This window comes from Lolium perenne, chromosome 3, assembly GCF_019359855.2.
Source record: "Lolium perenne isolate Kyuss_39 chromosome 3, Kyuss_2.0, whole genome shotgun sequence".
NCBI classification, from domain to species: domain Eukaryota; kingdom Viridiplantae; phylum Streptophyta; class Magnoliopsida; order Poales; family Poaceae; genus Lolium; species Lolium perenne.
In genome coordinates this window covers 248,852,043-248,870,066 of record NC_067246.2, presented here as the reverse complement: position 1 = coordinate 248,870,066, position 18,024 = coordinate 248,852,043, and the positions used below count along the sequence as shown (strand labels likewise).

General features: G+C 44.6%; 1 long non-coding RNA gene across 1 annotated transcript; it reads right to left on the bottom strand.

The window, feature by feature from the left end:
- Window positions 1–15,592: 15,592 nt before the first annotated feature.
- Window positions 15,593–17,390, bottom strand: LOC127344654 (uncharacterized). The gene is made up of 2 exons (XR_011755911.1): window positions 16,909–17,390; window positions 15,593–16,789 (listed from the first exon to the last, which is right to left on the bottom strand). It is a non-coding gene; the product is annotated as an uncharacterized lncRNA (long non-coding RNA).
- Window positions 17,391–18,024: the final 634 nt, after the last annotated feature.

The following is an 18,024-nucleotide window of genomic DNA, read 5'->3' as shown; positions in this document are numbered from 1 at the left end:
TTCGACTCTCCAAATGAGAACCTCGCCACCAACAATGCACGGTGTCTCATGGCAAAGGTATCCACGGAGGTAAAATCCCCTTCCAAACCATCATCCTCTACTAATGCCTCATATATTGATGATGCCACTAGTCTCACCGTTAAACATGAGATTATAGGTTTGGATTCCTTGGATTATTTTCTCACTAAAATGAAGGGGGACACCAAGATTCATGTTGGGGCTCTCTTAGCCCAACTTGGTGCGGCACAAGATCTTATCGAGAAGAGGGAGAAGTTGGAGAGGGAAGCGGCCTATGAGCTTGCCAATCTCAAGGAGGAGCTTGATGATGAAAGGAATCTTCGCATGTCTCTTGAAGCTAGTGTCATTGTGCTTGAAGACAAGAATGAAGCTATTGTTTCACGTCTCACCAAGGATCGAGACCATGCTCTAGAGTTGGTTGGTGACCTCAAGAAGAAGATGTTCTTGCTCGAGGAAGCCAACAAAGCAAAAGACGATGAAGACCCCGATTCTTCCCATGATGAGCTTGTGGATCAAGTTACTTCCTTAAGGAGGCACAATGCCCTCCTCTTGGAAGTCAATGCTCTTCAAGAAGAAGCCTTGGATGAGTACTATCGCTTGTTCAAGGAGAAGACCTCATGTTGCAACCATGAAGAAGAAATTGCCGCTCTTGAGATCACCAAGGCGAAGCTATTGAGTTTGAGTAGCAAGCAAGAAGAGTCGTTGGAGGAGTGTCTCCGTATGAGCAAGGAGAAGGATACATGTTGTGATCATGAGGAGCAAATTTCCACCTTGAAGAGAAGGGAAGCCAAGCTCATGGAGATCAACTCCATGCAAGAAGAAACATTGAAGGAGTACTTTCCTTTGAGCAAGGACCGTGCATGTTGCACTCATGAGAGCGACATTGCCAAGATGGAAAATGACAAGCGCTTGCTCATGAAGTTGAACGCTCTCCAAGAAGAAGCTTTGATGGAACACTTCCGGGTGAACAAGGCAAAGGAGGTCCAAGTGTTTGATATTTGCCATCCGCACCCGGAGCATGAAGATGAAGTCAATCGCTTGAAGGCCAAGGTTGATAGACTCCAAGTTCAAGCCAAGTACTTGGAAGGAATCATTGAAGCAAAAGATGGAGCCAAAGAGGGCTCGGGCAATGAAGGAGGAGTGGCTACCAAGCCAAAGAGGAAGAGGAAGAGGAGGACCAAGAAGAAGATGGAAAAGAAGAACACGGAGACCAACCGTGAAGGGAGCAATGCTAGCTCAAGAAGGGATGGAGTACCCAACTCCACCTCGATGGGTTTCACCGGCTCTAACAACCCTTCTCATGTTCTTTTTGTTGATTACTATGGACATATTCGTGCTCGCTTTATTGGTCCTCAAAAGGACAATGTTGATTGGACTATTTGGGTTCCCAAACCCCTTGTTACTAACATGCTAGGACCCATTGAAAAATGGGTACCTAAATCCAAGACTTGATTCCTTGTAGGACTATGCTTCCGGTGGCGCTAAATGGGTGGTTGATAGTGGAGCCACAAGTCATATGACCGGAAGCAAGGATATTGTTGTCGACCTCGGGCCTTCTCTCTCTACCGTTTCATATGGCGACAACACGTGCTCTAAGGTATTGGGTCTTGGCAAGGTGGTGGTAACACCCGACATCTCACTTGTGAATGTCCTCCTTGTCGAGACCCTTGGTTACAACTTACTCTCCGTTCATCAAATTGCTCGTATAGGATTATGCACATTCTTTGATGAACATATGGTGGTCCTCTTGTGGAGCAAGACACTCAATGTAGCTTTTGTTGGATATGTAGAGAACGGTTTGTATGTTGTTGATTTCTCCGGAAAGACAACGTCTTCCGCTCTTTGCCTATTCGCCAAAGGTGACAAGGGTTGGTTATGGCATCGCCGACTAGCTCATGTCAACATGAGGACTTTGCAAAGTCTCGACAAGGGTGGCCACATTCTCGGACTAAAAGAAGATGTCTCTTTTTGCAAGGATCGTGTTTGTAGGGCTTGCGTACAAGGAAAGATGCATGGAGCTCCTCACAAGGCCAAGACTATTATCTCTACCACAAGATGCTTGGAGCTCCTACATGTTGATCTCTTTGGTCCACCATCTCATGAAAGTCTTGGAGGAAAGAAATATTGCATCGTCATTGTTGATGACTATTCACGCTATTTTGGGGTATTCTTCTTCAAGTACAAGAGTGAGACTCAACGGACCATGATGGAGTTTGCCAACCAAGTTCAACGCAAGTATGACAACAAGATTCTTGCAATAAGAAGCGACAATGGAACGGAGTTCAAGAACTACACATTGGATGAATTCCTCAGCGAGGAAGGAATCAAACACCAATACTCCACGCTATATACTCCCCAACAAAATGGGGTCGCCGAAAGGAAGAATCGAACCTTGATCGAAGCCGCTCGAACCATGATGATGGAATACAAGTCCAACTACAATTTTTGGGCGGAAGCTATCTCTACCGCTTGCCATGCTACTAATCGCCTCTACTTCCGCAAAGGTCTTGAGAAGACACCATATGAGATCCTCACCGGCAACAAGCCTAATGTGTCATACTTCAAGGTCTTCGGATGCAAATGCTACATACTTGTCAAGGACACACGCCTATCCAAGTTTGATTCAAGAGCTCAAGAAGGAATTTTTGTTGGCTATGCTACGGACTCTCACGCCTATAGAGTCTTCAACAAGTCAAGTGGACGTGTTGTAGAATCTTGTGATGTGACGTTCGACGAAGATGATAGATCTTTGGAGGAGCGAAGTGCTTCTTGTGAGAAAGGAGATGCAATTCCCCCGGATACCATAGGAAGGATGGGTGTGGGCATTCGCCTACCTCAAACGCTACCTTCTATGAGTACCGGGGAAGGACCAAGTTCCACGCAAGTGGAGCCATCTACACCACAAGGCCAAGCTTCTTCCGTTGATCTAACAAATGCAAGCCAACCTCTACAACAACCTCAAGTTCAACCTCAACCTCAAGATCAACCTCGACATCTACAACAACAATCAAGTCCAAGTTCACCGCAACAAGCTCAAGAACAACATACACCACAAGCTCGTCTACTTCAACACCCAACATCAAGTGACCAAGGTCAAGCTTCAAGTTCTTCTCCGAGTGGTTCGGGGACAATCTTCATGGACAATGATACTCCCTATTCCCCCGAGCCGTCCGGATCTCATGACTAGGTTGCCTCTTTCAACAACAATGGAGGTCAAGGCGAGGACCTAAACCGTGATGAAGGCCAAGAGGACTCACAAGAACCATCTCCTCAAGCCGACACTCGCCGTGAAGATCCTACTACAAGACACTTGCGTCTCAAGTCTCATTCCTTGCAAAACATCATTGGTGATATAAAGAGGAACGTCACCACTCGGAGGCAACTTGCAAACTTTTGTGCGCACCATGCCTTTGTCTCTAGAGTGGAACCACTCAAAGTTGATGATGCTCTCAAAGATCCCGATTGGTTGAATGCAATGCAAGAGGAACTCAACAACTTCAAGAGGAATGATGTATGGACTCTCATGAAGCGACCGGATCATTGCCGCAATGTTATCGGCACCAAGTGGATCTTCAAGAACAAGCAAGATGAAAGTGGCACGGTCATCCGCAACAAAGCAAGATTGGTGGCACAAGGCTATTCTCAAGTCGAAGGCGTGGACTCTGGTGAAACCTTTGCACCCGTTGCAAGGCTCGAGTCCATCCGTATCCTTTTGGCCTTTGCCTCACATCATGGCTTTAAGTTGCAACAAATGGATGTTAAGAGTGCTTTTCTTAATGGTCCTCTACATGAGGAAGTGTATGTGAAGCAACCCCCGGGGTTCGAGGACCCCGATTTTCCGGACCATGTCTTCAAGCTCAAAAAGGCCCTATATGGTCTCAAACAAGCTCCTAGAGCTTGGTATGAGCATCTCAAGGAGTTGCTTGAAGACCGTGGTTTCCAAGTGGGGAAAATCGATCCCACTCTTTTTACTAAGAAGGTCAATGGGGAGCTTTTCGTATGCCAACTCTATGTAGATGACATCATTTTTGGCTCTACTAACACAAAATTCAACGATGAGTTTGCTATGTTGATGACAAATAGGTTTGAGATGTCAATGATGGGTGAACTCAAGTACTTTCTTGGGTTCGAGATCAAGCAAATGCGACAAGGCACCTTCATAAATCAAGCAAAGTACCTCCAAGACATGCTCAAGCGCTTTGATATGAAGGACGCCAAGGGGATCGGAACTCCGATGCAACTCAAGTGTCAACTCACTCTTGACGAGGGCGGCAAGGCGGTGGATACCAAGCTCTACCGTTCAATGATAGGTTCGCTTCTCTACCTTTGTGCCTCTCGCCCGGATATCATGTTGAGCGTTGGTATGTGTGCACGGTTTCAAGCAAGTCCGAAGGAAAGCCACCTTGTGGCGGTCAAGAGGATCTTTCGATATTTAGTTGATACCCCACACTTCGGACTATGGTACCCAAGGGACACGGACTTCGCATTGGTTGGTTTCACCGACTCCGATTGGGCGGGCGACAAGATTGATAGGAAGTCTACCTCCGGAGCATGTCACTTTCTTGGAAGATCTTTGGTGTGTTGGTCCTCGAAGAAGCAAAATTGTGTCTCCGTCTCCACCGCGGAAGCCGAGTATATTGCTGCGGCGAGTAGTTGTGCTCAAATCTTATGGATGAGGCAAACCTTGCAGGACTATGGACTCGAGTATAGCAAGGTGCCTCTTTTGTGTGACAATGAGAGCGCAATCAAGATCGCCTACAATCCGGTTATTCATGGCAAGACGAAGCACATCGAGATAAGGAACCACTGCATCCGGGACCACATTGCTCGCGGAGATATTGTACTATCCTATATTGGCACCAAGGAGCAATTGGCGGACATCTTCACGAAGCCCTTGGATGAGAAGCGCTTTATTGAGTTGAGGCATGAGCTAAATATCATTGATCCGTCGAACTTTGCTTGACCGTCGTGTGCACATACCAATATTACCGTCATATCTAGTTGAAAGGCACGCATGAACATAGGGGGAGTGCGGTTTAAATCCATTGAGCTATCACTCCCCCCATAATGCATAAAGAAATCCAAAACATTTGCTATTTGTCAATTAAGTGACTTATGAGCTTCATGTTGAGTTGTAGTCCGTGAGTCCTAGATACATCTACGCGACCTCACAACTACTATACTCTTACACGGTGCCTTCGGCCACCAACACCCCCTCCTTGAGGGTTTTCGGTTCTTCATGACCTTGTTTTGTCTTTCTTCTTTGCTTTCTTCTTCTTGTTTTTGAGAACCTCCTTCAAGCTTGTTTGCTCGTGATTTTTGCAAGCTTGGTTGTATGTTCTTTTTCTCCATCTCTCTAGTTACCCTCCTTTTTGGTGTTCCGATGCCAAAGGGGGAGAAGTTCCTAGGTGGATGGAGACCTTCGTTGGTTGTAGCCGTTTGGTCTTAGTTGCTTATCTTGTCTTATGGCTACATCAACAACCCTATGATGGCATCCTATTGTGAGTTTGGGTATTCTCAAGGCTATGGTATGATAACTTCACCCAAATATCCGTATATGATCTCATGTTGCCCCCATATTGTGCATATGCCTCTTGAACATGTCATCTATCTATGTTGCATATGTGCTTGGTTTGTAAAAACTAGGGGGAGTAATGTCTCTACAACATGTGTATTTGTATTCAAAGACATATTCATGATATGCACATGTGTAGGGGGAGCTCCGTCTAGTTTTTACAAATCTAATGTTCTCATCATAATATCATATGTTATTGTCAACTCTTGTGCTGTCATCAAACACCAAAAAGGGGGAGATTGTAAGAGCAAAATTCACACCCCAAGTTTTGTGTGTTTGATGACAACACTTGAGTAATCTCACCGTGTGCCTTGAGTATCATTGTTAGATTTGCAAGTACACGGTGACCTCGCCGGACGCGTCAAGATCAGAAGACTGAAGCATAGTTGATAGGTTTTCCAGTTTTGTGTGCGTTTAGCGAGGTAACAAAGTTGGAGAGAAAAAGGGAAGAAAACCAGTTTTAGCCAGGCCGGTACTACCGGTACCTATAGCGGTAGTACCGCTACCCCTATAGGTACCGCCCTCGGTACCGCTCTGAGTTCTGCTGTGAATTCGTCCCCCAGAACTAGTTGCAGTACCCCTGCAGTACCTGGGGCAGTAGTACCGCTCACGAGCGGTAGTACCGCTCACGGTACCGCTCGAGGTACCGTAACGCGTTACGGCAGTACCGCCCTGGTACCGCTCTGGTACCGCTTCGAGTCCAGTAAGGTCTGGACCCTATTGCGGTACCACGAGCGGTACCGCGGGCGGTAGTACTGCTCTGTGTCCTTTGACCAGATCTGGGGGCATTTCGAACTCAGGGCGGTAGTACCGCTTGCACCAAAGCGGTAGTACCGCTTAGGCCAAAACTGGACATAACGGTTGGATTTGGAGGAGCCTATTTAAGGGCCCCTTCTTCCCCTCCCGATTTTATCTCTTCCCCTTCTCTCTCCTCCATTGTTACTGAGCTTAATCCTTGTGGATCTCCTTCCCCCTCCAACCAATCTTGCCCTAATTTTGAGGATAGGTGGAGGAGACCCCGATCTATAGTTCTACCAAGAGAGATTTCACAAATACTAGCTATTCCTTAGTGGATCTTGGTGGTAGGGTTCCTTTGGTGGATCTTGGAGAAGAGTTCCTTTGGTGGAGCATTGGGGAGTTCCTTTGGTGGAGCCTTGGAGAGTTTCTTGGTGGAGCCTTGGAGAGTTTCTTGGTGGAGCATTGGAGGAGTTCCTATGGTGGAGCATTGGTGATGGGTTCCTATGGTGGAGCATTGGAGATGAGCAGCTATGGAGTCTATCTTGGTGATGTACTAGCTCCATAGGGTGTTGGGAGCATCCTTGTGTGTGTGGAGCTCGCCCCAACCTTGTGAAGGAATCACCGCCTCGACCGGTGCCTTAGTGGAAGAGGGAGAGCACCTCCGTGGAGCTCTCTCGAGGAAGAGGGTGAGGCCTTCCTTTGTGGTGTGGCCGCCTAGTCTCTTGTGTGAGACTAGCACCTCCTCAACGTAGACGTACCTCCTTTAGTGGAGGGAACTGCGGAAAACAAACCTCGACTCGCCTCGCGCGCCCCCGGTTGTCTCGCTCCTTACTTTTACTATCTTGTTGATTCATTTACTTGTTGCACATGCTCTAGCTTCATTGTAGGATCACCCCCTTTGCTAAAAGTCACACCTTTACCTTCCGTTGCATAAAACTTGAAAAAGACTAAAAATTGCCGTAGCGCCATTCACCCCCCCTCTTGTTCGCTACGATCCGTTCAGCCTTGTATTGAGAGGGAATACTTCTCATGCATCCAAAATCCTTGAGCCAAACACTATGCCATTTGTGTCCACCATACCTACCTACTACATGGTATTTCTCCGCCATTCCAAAGTAAATTGCTTGAGTGCTACCTTTAAATTTCCATTCTTTGCCTTTGCAATATATAGCTCATGGGACAAATAGCCTAAAAACTATTGTGGTATTGAATATGTACTTATGCATCTTATCTCTTATAAGTTGTTTGTTGAGCGATAACCATGTTCCTGGGGACGCCATCAACACTTTGTTGAATATCATGTGAGTTGCTATGCATGTTCGTCTTGTCTGAAGTAAGGGCGATTTACCATGAGTTGAATGGTTTGAGTATGCATATTGTTAGAGAAGAACATTGGGCCGCTAACTAAAGTCATGATCCATGGTGGAAGTTTCAGTTTTGGACAACAATCCTCATTCTCTTCTGAGAATATTATTTGTTGCTAAATGCTTATGCATTAAAGAGGAGTCCATTATCTGTTGTCTATGTTGTCCCGATATGGATGTCTAAGTTGAGAATAATCAAAAGCGAGAAATCCAATGCGAGCTTTCTCCTTAGACCTTTGTACAGGCGGCATAGAGGTACCCCTTTGTGATACTTGGTTAAAACATATGTATTGCAATGATAATCCAGGTAATCCGCGCTAATTAGGACAAAGTGCAGGCACTATTGGTATACTATGCATGAGGCTTGCAACTTGTAGGATATAATCTACATAATACATATGCTTTATTAGTACCGTTGACAAAATTGTTTCTTGTTTTCAAAATAAAAGCTCTATCACAAATATAGCAATCAATGCTTCCCTCTGCGAAGGGCCTTTCTTCTACTTTTATGTTGAGTCAGTTTACCTACTTCCTTCTATCTCAGAAGCAAACACTTGTGTTAACTGTGCATTGATTCCTACATACTTGCATATTGCACTTGTTATATTACTTTATGTTGACAATATCCATGAGATATACATGTTACAAGTTGAAAGCAACCGCTGAAACTTAATCTTCCTTTGTGTTGCTTCAATACCTTTACTTTGAATTTATTGCTTTATGAGTTAACTCTTATGCAAGACTTATTGATGCTTGTCTTGAAAGTACTATTCATGAAAAGTCTTTGTTATATGATTCAATTGTTTACTCATTGTATTTACCATTGCTTCGAATCGCTGCATTCATTACATGTGCTTACAATAGTATTGATCAAGATTATGATGGCATGTCACTTCAGAAATTATCTTTGTTATCGTTTACCTACTCGGGACGAGTAGGAACTAAGCTTGGGGATGCTGATACGTCTCCAACGTATCGATAATTTCTTATGTTCCATGCTATTTTTATGATGATACTCACATGTTTTACACACTAGTTGAATGCCCGTACGTTGCTACGGATCCTCATATTATTTTCTCCATCACACAGGTAAACACTATAATAACATCCTTATATTTGAAACAACAATATCAACGCCAAATTTTCAAGTATTTCAAACAAATAATATCATTGAGCCAAGAGAAAGTGCATAGTTTGAGTTGCTTATATGTCTCTACAGTTCCTCCCTCTAATATGCAAAGGCGAACATAACCACAAAGGCACAATAATAAATGATGCATTTGTTGCCCCTACCTCCACACGAGCCGATCAGCTTCACCGCTTGCTTTCACCATTGTGCTTTGTGATCTCCGCGCAGTACGTAATAGAACCCCAATGGAACAACGCCACGAGTCTTCATTTCAAGCATAACCACACCATATAGATTAATTGTATCAATAAATAAATAAAAATACAAATAATTTCCAAGAAAATTGCCATAGCCTTTAGAAAACAAAATAGTTTACAACCCAGAAGCTTATAGAGAGCCATCAATGATCTCCAAACATTCGGTATTCTTATGATGTTTTCTAATCATCACTATCTACTAATATTCAAATAGTAATGCATTTTTAATGATCCGTACGTGTATCTTCTGTTAATGTATCGATATCTTAGAATTTTCTTCCTAAATTGCACATGCAATGCACGTGTTGGCTACCTTAACTTTTCACACAAGTTGAATGGGCTGGTAATTAATTCATACATATAATCATATTATTTAATTTGTAGGTGCTAACAATCAATAGGCACAGGCCATATGAAAACTGAACATAAAATAATTTAGGAGCCCTCATTGATAAAATGACAAAGTAGAAGAAAATAACGAAGCTCATTTTGCCACTTATGAGAAACCAAAAAAATTATCATGTATCTACTTATTTTGATTAGGACGGACTAATGAGCATGTCAATGTTTGCTGAAGAGGAGCATAATGGCAGATACATGTACCAATAACTTGAAATTCATTGCAATCTAAATAGTTAATAGCATATACATGCACAGAGCTTTATCACGCAATGTTTTGGGCAGAATCACCCATTATATCCTCAACATCGCACTCTAGCACCTCATACCCATATTTATACAGTTTTAGAGTTTCCACCTCAATTTGATAACATTAAGCTGCTAGCCAACATTAATCTTAGAAATGAAGGATAACTTAGGACACTTGCCGAAAATTTCAGAACAATTCCACTTGTAGTATATAAAATTATTTCCTTTTTGAGCGTTAATTGATTGGCATTAATTATCCGTGATTTTCGAGTATGTATGCGCTTAGATGTAAATTCAACGATGCAGATGCTTCCAAAGTGCAAAGTGCGTATTAAATAAGCTTGCATTTTTTCCGAGAGACCGTGAGATGATATCATGTGACCTTTCTACGGTTGGGATTACTCCAATGTTTGATGTCAAAGTGACACACCATCCCCAACTCCAATATAATACAGAGTAGTAAAGAAGATTATCTTTACTATTATATTGGAATTGGTCGTAGGTTGTACAACGCGTTTGGTGAAGGAGATTTGGAGCATCCTGACCGTTCATCTAATCTCACGGTCACCGATTCGTCCGATCTAATTTATGGCAAGTCAACATTCACACGACAATCTTGTATCATCAATCACAGTATCAATATATTAGGAAAGATGTATTTGCTTGCTAGGAAACAAATCTCAACCATCTCAAGCACTGTGCGCTCACGGTAATTAAGGTATCAATAATGAGTGCTACAAATCAATTAGGAAGATTTATTTCCTCTTACCTCTACTACTTCCTACCTAAAAAGAACATCGATGTTCCATCCTCAACCGGTACGTCTGGTCCTTCGTCCGACTCCTCGCTCGTCGCTTCGTCCATCTCGCGAATTACGGCTGGCGAAAAAATGCTTCGTCAAAAGCATCCCCGCAGGCTGCAGCCAACCCCACCGCCTCCCTTAAACCTAAGGGAGGCGCTGAGCGTCCCCCGGGGGATCTAATCACTAATCCCCCGGGTCGTCAGCCACACGATGGACACCAATCAACGGATCGTTCGGGTCAACGCTCACACGGGAAAAACGAAAAAAGCCAACCGCGATGGGAACGATCAACGCGTCCTCACCCGCACCGACAGCTCCGCCGTTCTCGCCCGCAGCACCGCCGTTCTCGCCCGCAGCACCGCCGTCACCACCGTTCTCGCCCGCAGCACCGCCGTCCTCGTAGGCAGCAACGCTCGCCGGTAGCACCACCGCCCCGTCGACCAGCGCGGCCAACCGCCGCCGTCAGCACCCCCTACCATGGCTAGCAGCAACACGCCTGCAGCCCTGCACGCCTGCTACCGGCAGCAGCGACGCCCGATTTTAGCAGAAATTACGGCCGTCCAAGGCATCAACGCCCCTATCGGCCGGCTCCGGTCAGAAACCTCACCGGCGTCGCTGGTAGCACCGTCGCCAGATGAATGTAGCAGACGCCACCACCGCTTGTAGCAGCGTCGCTGGCTGGACGTAGCAGGCGTCGCCGCCGCTTGCAGCAGAGCTGCCTGCCTATGGTAGCAGGCGCTGCCGGCCGAACGTAGCAGGCGTCGCGGCCACTTGTAGCAGCGCGGCCGGCCGGACGTAGCAGGTGCTGCCGCCGGTCTTTTGTAGCAGCGTGGCTGGTCGGGCGTAGCAGCCGCCGCCGCCGTTTGCAGCAGAGCTGCCGGCCGGACGTAGCAGCGCCGCCAGCGGACGGGCAGCGACGCCACCGCCACTTGCTGCGTCGCCGCCGTCTTCTGTAGCATGGTCGCTGGCCAGACGTAGCAGACGACGCCGCCGCTTATAACAGCGCCGCCGGCCGGCAGGACCCATCGCCCTACTTGCAGCTCCGCCGCCGCCGTCGGTAGCATCGCCGCCGGCCGGATGTAGCAGAGGATGCTGCCGCTTGTAGCAGCGCCACCTGCCGGGCGCAGCAGTTGCCGCCGCCGCTTGTAGCAGCGTGGCCGGCCTGACTGCCGCCCATGTCCTCGCAGCACCAGTGCGTCCCATGGCGAGTACGGCAAATTACGGTCGATGCGAGGAGATCGGCGCAGAGCAGGAAGGGCTGCCGCGCGCGGCCGCCGCCGCGGAGGAGAACGAAGCCGGCGTGAGGGATGAAGGAGCCGGAGCAGAGGAGGACGACCGCCGGCAGCCAGGAGCGCGAGCAGCTCGCTGGGCGCGGACAGGAGCACAGGCAGGTCGCGTGGGAGAGCGATGGAGATGGGAAGAGAAGGTGCGGTGAGGGAGAAGATAAGGTGGGCCCGCGGGACACGTGTTGGATGGAGGAGGCGGAGGAACGGAGAGCTGATCCCCCGGGGGTTCGGCAGCGTTTCCCTAAACCTAATCACATCAATCGCACGATCAATCACAAATGCGTAGTTCTCTCCTCCACGGATCGGCTAACATCGCCGCCCTGCACCACGAGCCACCCGCCACGGATCACAACTGCCTTTGCTTCGCCGCCGCCTCTGCCCACAGGGCCGGCTGCCCGCACTGCATCTTTGCTCCCGCACCACCTGTCCGTGCCTGCACTCCACCTTCCACGCTTCTCCACCGACGTGCCCTGCGGGGGATGCACGAGCCGTCGTTGCTCTACACGACCCGGCACCGCAGCTACCGAGCGGCGTGGTCACCATCCTATGGACATATATGACCGCCGCCGCCAGTGTGGAGCTCGCACTAAGAGTACTTCAAATCCTCCGCAACTGAGATGCCGCAGGTTCTGCTACTCTGAGGTATTTACTTCCAGCTATGGTTTTGTTTGGCAATCCTTTCCAGTCAAAGGCAGATGTGCTGACTTTAGGCTATCCATAACTTCAGATGTCTTCTCCCTCCCAACTGGCAAGAGATGCATGTAAGCGATTCGTCGGTTTTTTTCTTCAGAATTAACACTCATATTATTTAATACCAGCACTATAGTTCATGTTGTGTACAGGAATTCAGGTTCCGTTTTGCATCCAGGTATTAACAGCATTTGACAGACAGACATTTTTGGCTGTATAGTGCGCATCTATATTGGCCTCCCTTCTTACATGATTAATCTCAAAAGAATACAAAGTCTACTTAGTTCCTCAATTTGGTACAACAAGGGAAGAATATGTGATTATCAGTTCTGCTCTTCCACAAGGCCGTCAGTTCTATATTGTCTGTCTCCATAATCACCTTGGTCAGGTTCAGTTTATACACCATATCTGCTCCATCTCGACAGTCAAAAGCTTCAGCAGTGATGACTTCTGGAATATTCTCATACCATCTGCTACTCACTGAAATAACTCGGCCTTGATCATTCCGGACAACAACTCCAGTCGCGCCTTGTAATGTATCTGGGTTGAAGGAGGCATCAACATTTTACCTTCACAACACTACCCGGGGGAGAGCGCCATTGGGCACCTGTTTGACAACTATCCTTCCCTTTGTTTAGTTTGTTTTCTATTTTGGAGATGAAATTTTGGACCACACGCAAAGGTATTTTACACTTTCAACGTTTATCTTGGTCCAAAAAATTACATTGGACACCCAAATTTTTGTACATCTAGGAATCTATCCATAAGATTGTAACCAAGAAGTAAATAGATAATTACAGTTTTCATTCTTTTCCCTGGCAGAAACATTTTTTTAGCCTTATTTGATTATGATGCACAATCCGTTTGTTACCTTATATTTACCCACTGTATGACTTGAGATAGGTCACTCTTTTCACAGTTACAAGCTAACTTTGGACTCCATAATAGGCTGCAATGAGGCATAATATTCAAGCAATTTGATCCTTGATTTTTGTTGACCTGTAGTGGCAGTAGCATGATTATTGATTTCAGTGACAATTATGTGCAGCTTGATTATCTGATATATTGATTGACCAAACTTTAGTTACTGATGATTTCCATTACAGATGGATGTATAGTTTGTTAAAGATCAACAATACAAGAAGAGGGTGATAGCATCAGATTGTATCCATCAATTTAGCTACATTATTGTGCTCTCTGGTCACTGATTTTGTATAAATGCCCTCTGGCCTGGCTCCTTTATAAGTTCCGGTGATGTACTCAAGATAAAACTGAGAAAACAAGGCCTTATTAGGAACTTAGCATCAAGAAACAAAGGTCCCAGTCTTGCTCGGCCATGAGAATTCGTCTCCAAAGCCCGCTTGAGGATTATAAACAATCATTCGAGAGGATAACTTGACCCATGCCCTGGCTTTTGCCGTCACATTAACTCTTCCTGTTGCAACAAAAACAGGCTCGCCAGCTGAATATTTTGCAATTGTGTCCCAGCCACCCGACTGTTCCTCCTCGCGAAACACACCATCGATATATTTTTTTCTATGCTCTATAAGTTATGTTAAATGGCAGGTTGTGCGGCGGCATCTCTGGTGAAGGGCATGTGATGGTGAACACCGTCAAGTTTAAGGCGTTCTACATACTTTGGTTCAAGATCTACCGTGGCAATTACCACCTCACTAAATTCAAATATAGTTTATGCAGCCCCTATTAAGATGATCAACTGAAAGTATTACTGTGGCTAAAAATAGGATCTCTAACTTCTTTATCATCTGCTAATAACTAATATTAGATGCAGAAGAGGCCAACCTCCAATTATAAATTTGAGATGGTTGGGTATTTTTCTTGGCTAATCACTATATTGCTGTCAGCATCCAGCAATATGATTGTCATCTTTCTACCATTTTAGTATACTATTTCCTCGACTGCTTCCGTGTCTATGAAATAATAAAATTGTGTCTTGAGTTTTTCAAAGAAAGCGGGTACATTTGGACTAAATACTTTTCCACAATATTGTCATTGAAATTAAGGCGCTAGCAACTTGTACTTCGGTATGGAAAAGTTCAATACAAAGAAAATATGGGTAGATTGGCAGATTATATTTTAGCTCGATATTCTTTAAATTTTTATCTTGTTTGGAAATCATTTTGGAAATTCTGTTAAGCATTTGGTTTGTAAAGTAATTATTTCGTTTAGGCTTCCTTAGATGTTCATTTTGAGGAGACAAGACTCTCAAAAAGAATATGAGATGCCATGTTTTTTTCGTCCGTCTATTTGAAATATTGGATCTACTAAATGAGCAAGTTACAACTGTAAATCACGTAGAAAAAATTGGATTCAGTTATGGAGGCCAAAAAGAGGCATCTCTGTAAGTTTGCAAGGAGGAGTATGTATAAATATTTCTAGAGATGATAGTGATATTCAATATTTTTGTGCAAAATAGATTGAATTCTGATTAGTATTGCAATATATTTATTTTTCCATAGAAACACACATGTAATCAAAGAAATCAATCTAGCTTATTTGGTTAGGGAAGTGGATGTACAATCCAGCCACCACGAATTTAGGTTCTTATATTATTTAAAAACAAAATCATTGTAGGGGTTTCCCCTACTGTATACCTTAAAAAACACATCTGATCAATTATAAATTTAATATGGTTGGGTATTTTTCTTGGCTAATCACTATATTTGTTTTTATTAATGTTGGTTCAAAAAGGAGTGCATCTTTTATGTAGTTTATAAGAAGATCTTGAGAATCCGTAGCAACGCACGGGCATTCAACTAGTAAAAATAATATATGAATTATTCATATAATATGGCCAAATAATAAACACAGTGAAGTGTTTGTATTTAAGCACATTTGATTCAGTAGGACTACTTACTTCATAGTTCATACATGGGCAACTCTCTGAATCCTGCACTTGCAGTCCTGTTGCCTAGTAATACATGGATTTACAATTCTATCTCAAATGATACTATTTGCATGGCAAGATATTTTGACCGTTCTAAAGATAGTAAATTTTCTCAGAGAGAACATAGTTCAGACGTGAAATACCACATCCCACAAATCTTAGATTATGATCGCACTATGAGAAAAAAAATCAATATTTATATTGGAATCATCACCTCATAAAAGAAAATTATCTGAAGAAAAGACAATTTACAATCTATCATCAAAATATGACATTCTACCTAGTGCTATGTAGGGAGTAGACAATTACAATCTTGCATCAAAACATGATAATCTACAAGTCCTATTTATCCGTTCTAATATTTGCGTAAAATCTCCATAGATGATATCCAGCAATAGCAAGCCAAGCTGATGTATCGGACCTGCAAATACAAAAAAAAAATACCCATATCGAAGTGGCAAAAGACGTTGTAGGGCATATTGAAATCTTCCAAGTATCGAAGTGGCAATTTTTTTTTACTATGTGCATTTGAAATAGCTCATCAGACCCACAAGTCACACTGGTTACCACATAGATGGAAATACTGAACAAAATTTGGATATGAAATAACCACCACGGCAAGATCTGAACAAATCAACAAAACAAAAGATCAAAATGCTTAAATAGATTATAATGTACAAGTATCACGAGGGAAGACTAATACCTGCTGGTCATGATAAGAAACTAACTACAAGTTCTAGTTAGAGTAAATTATGCTAGGGGTATATTATGCAGCACGCACAAAAACTAACACCACCTAAGCATAATATTTCAGTACCAACATGGAGCAGTTAAACTAAGACATAAATAGTCTGTACTGGGGTACTCTAAAATATATCCAAAATAAAAGTTTAAATAGGTAGCGAAAATTCTGCTTGAATAATGAAAGATCACCTTCAGTATGATATAATCCATTCCCTGTTGTAAATAACAGGTTAGCAGCAGCCTTAAGAACTTTCTCAATTCTCTCTTTTGTTCTGTCAGATTCTCCAGCCAGGAAAAAGTAATATTAAGGAAACTGTTGGAAGCCATAAAAATATATAAGACCAAAGCCATGAAGATCTAGCACAAGAAAGGAAACATATACTGATATGTTCTAGAGATAACAGAAGCTAGGGAGCAATAATGAATTAACAGTGAAATGTACATGCATCCAACATTTCCACTTTGGTTCCCTTGGATCAGATACGAGGACCAGTATACCGATTTGCATTTTTTTCTTTTAAAGGTTAAAACCAAGACAAGCACTGTAAAGTAGGCATTCCTTGAGATGCACGACCTGAATTCAACTCATCCTCATTCAGTACGTAACTATCCTTAGCACCTTTATCATGTCTGCAGAAAAAGCAAATCGATCAGTGCAAGCAAAAGTTTAATTTGAAACATCACGTGAGATGGAGCAATATTAAATAATTTAAATGTGATATAAATCGAGAGAAGGGGAGAATTAGTACCTGCAGGTTGTTCGGGTGTGTGTAACAGGTTGTTGATTCTGATCATGCGCTCTGCTTGTCCGGCTTTGCCTCTGGGCCATCAGACTTGACAAGGCTCAAGGATCCACGGATCAAGCCAAGGTAAAAAAATAGGGGAATCTGATAGGGGAAAGAGAAACTGCACCTTAGACTTGAACCTCTGTCGTGCACTTGCGCCACCACGCCTCTGTGGTCCGACTCGCCGCCGCGGATCTTCAACAAACCTCCACGTGATGCGGTAGCGCAAATCCATCTTGGATGCACGGCTGTCTCCTAGAGTTAGGGGATCTCATGGTAGGAGGTGAGCTGCATCCCTGATAACCCTAGTAGTCGGCGAGGGAGGCCCTGCTTGGGAACGGCCGAGAAACGCCATAGGGAAGAGAAGCGAGGCGGCTAGGTTTGGGGAAGGCGATGAGAGGGCAGGTGCGGGCGTGCGTTCGTGGGCGTGGCCGCGTGGAGTTAAAGCAAAGGAACCGTGCTTAATGGGCTGGGCTCATATTTTCTTTTCTTTGGCAATCTTTGTGATTGATACGCAATTGATTAGTGTGATTGATTACTGATAGTACATGGTGCCAACACTGGAAGGAGGGGGCCTTCAAAAAAAAAAAAAAACACTGGAAGGAGGGGCTCTTGCCGTTAAATTACATGGACGGTAGGATGTTAAGCGGAGACGTAAGATTAGATTGAATGGTTCAGATGTTCTGAATCTCCTTCACCAAACGCGTTGTACGACCTACAACCAACTCGAATATAATAGTAAAGATACTTTATGTCATATTTATGCATTTTCCGGCACTAACCTATTAACGAAATGCCGAAGATCCAGTTGCTGTTTTCTGCTGTTTTTGGTTTCGAAATCTTAGTAAGGAAATATTCTCGGAATTGGACGAAATCAACGCCCAGGGGCCTATTTTTCCACGAAGCTTCCAGAACACCGAAAGGGAACCGAAGTGGGGCGACGAGGCGCCGCCACACTAGGGCGGCGCGGCCCAGGGGGGCCCGCGCGGCCCTAGCGTATGGGGCCCCCGTCAGCCCTCCGACTCCGGACTCCGACCCTAGTACCGACAGCCACGATACGGAAAACCTTCCAGAGACGCC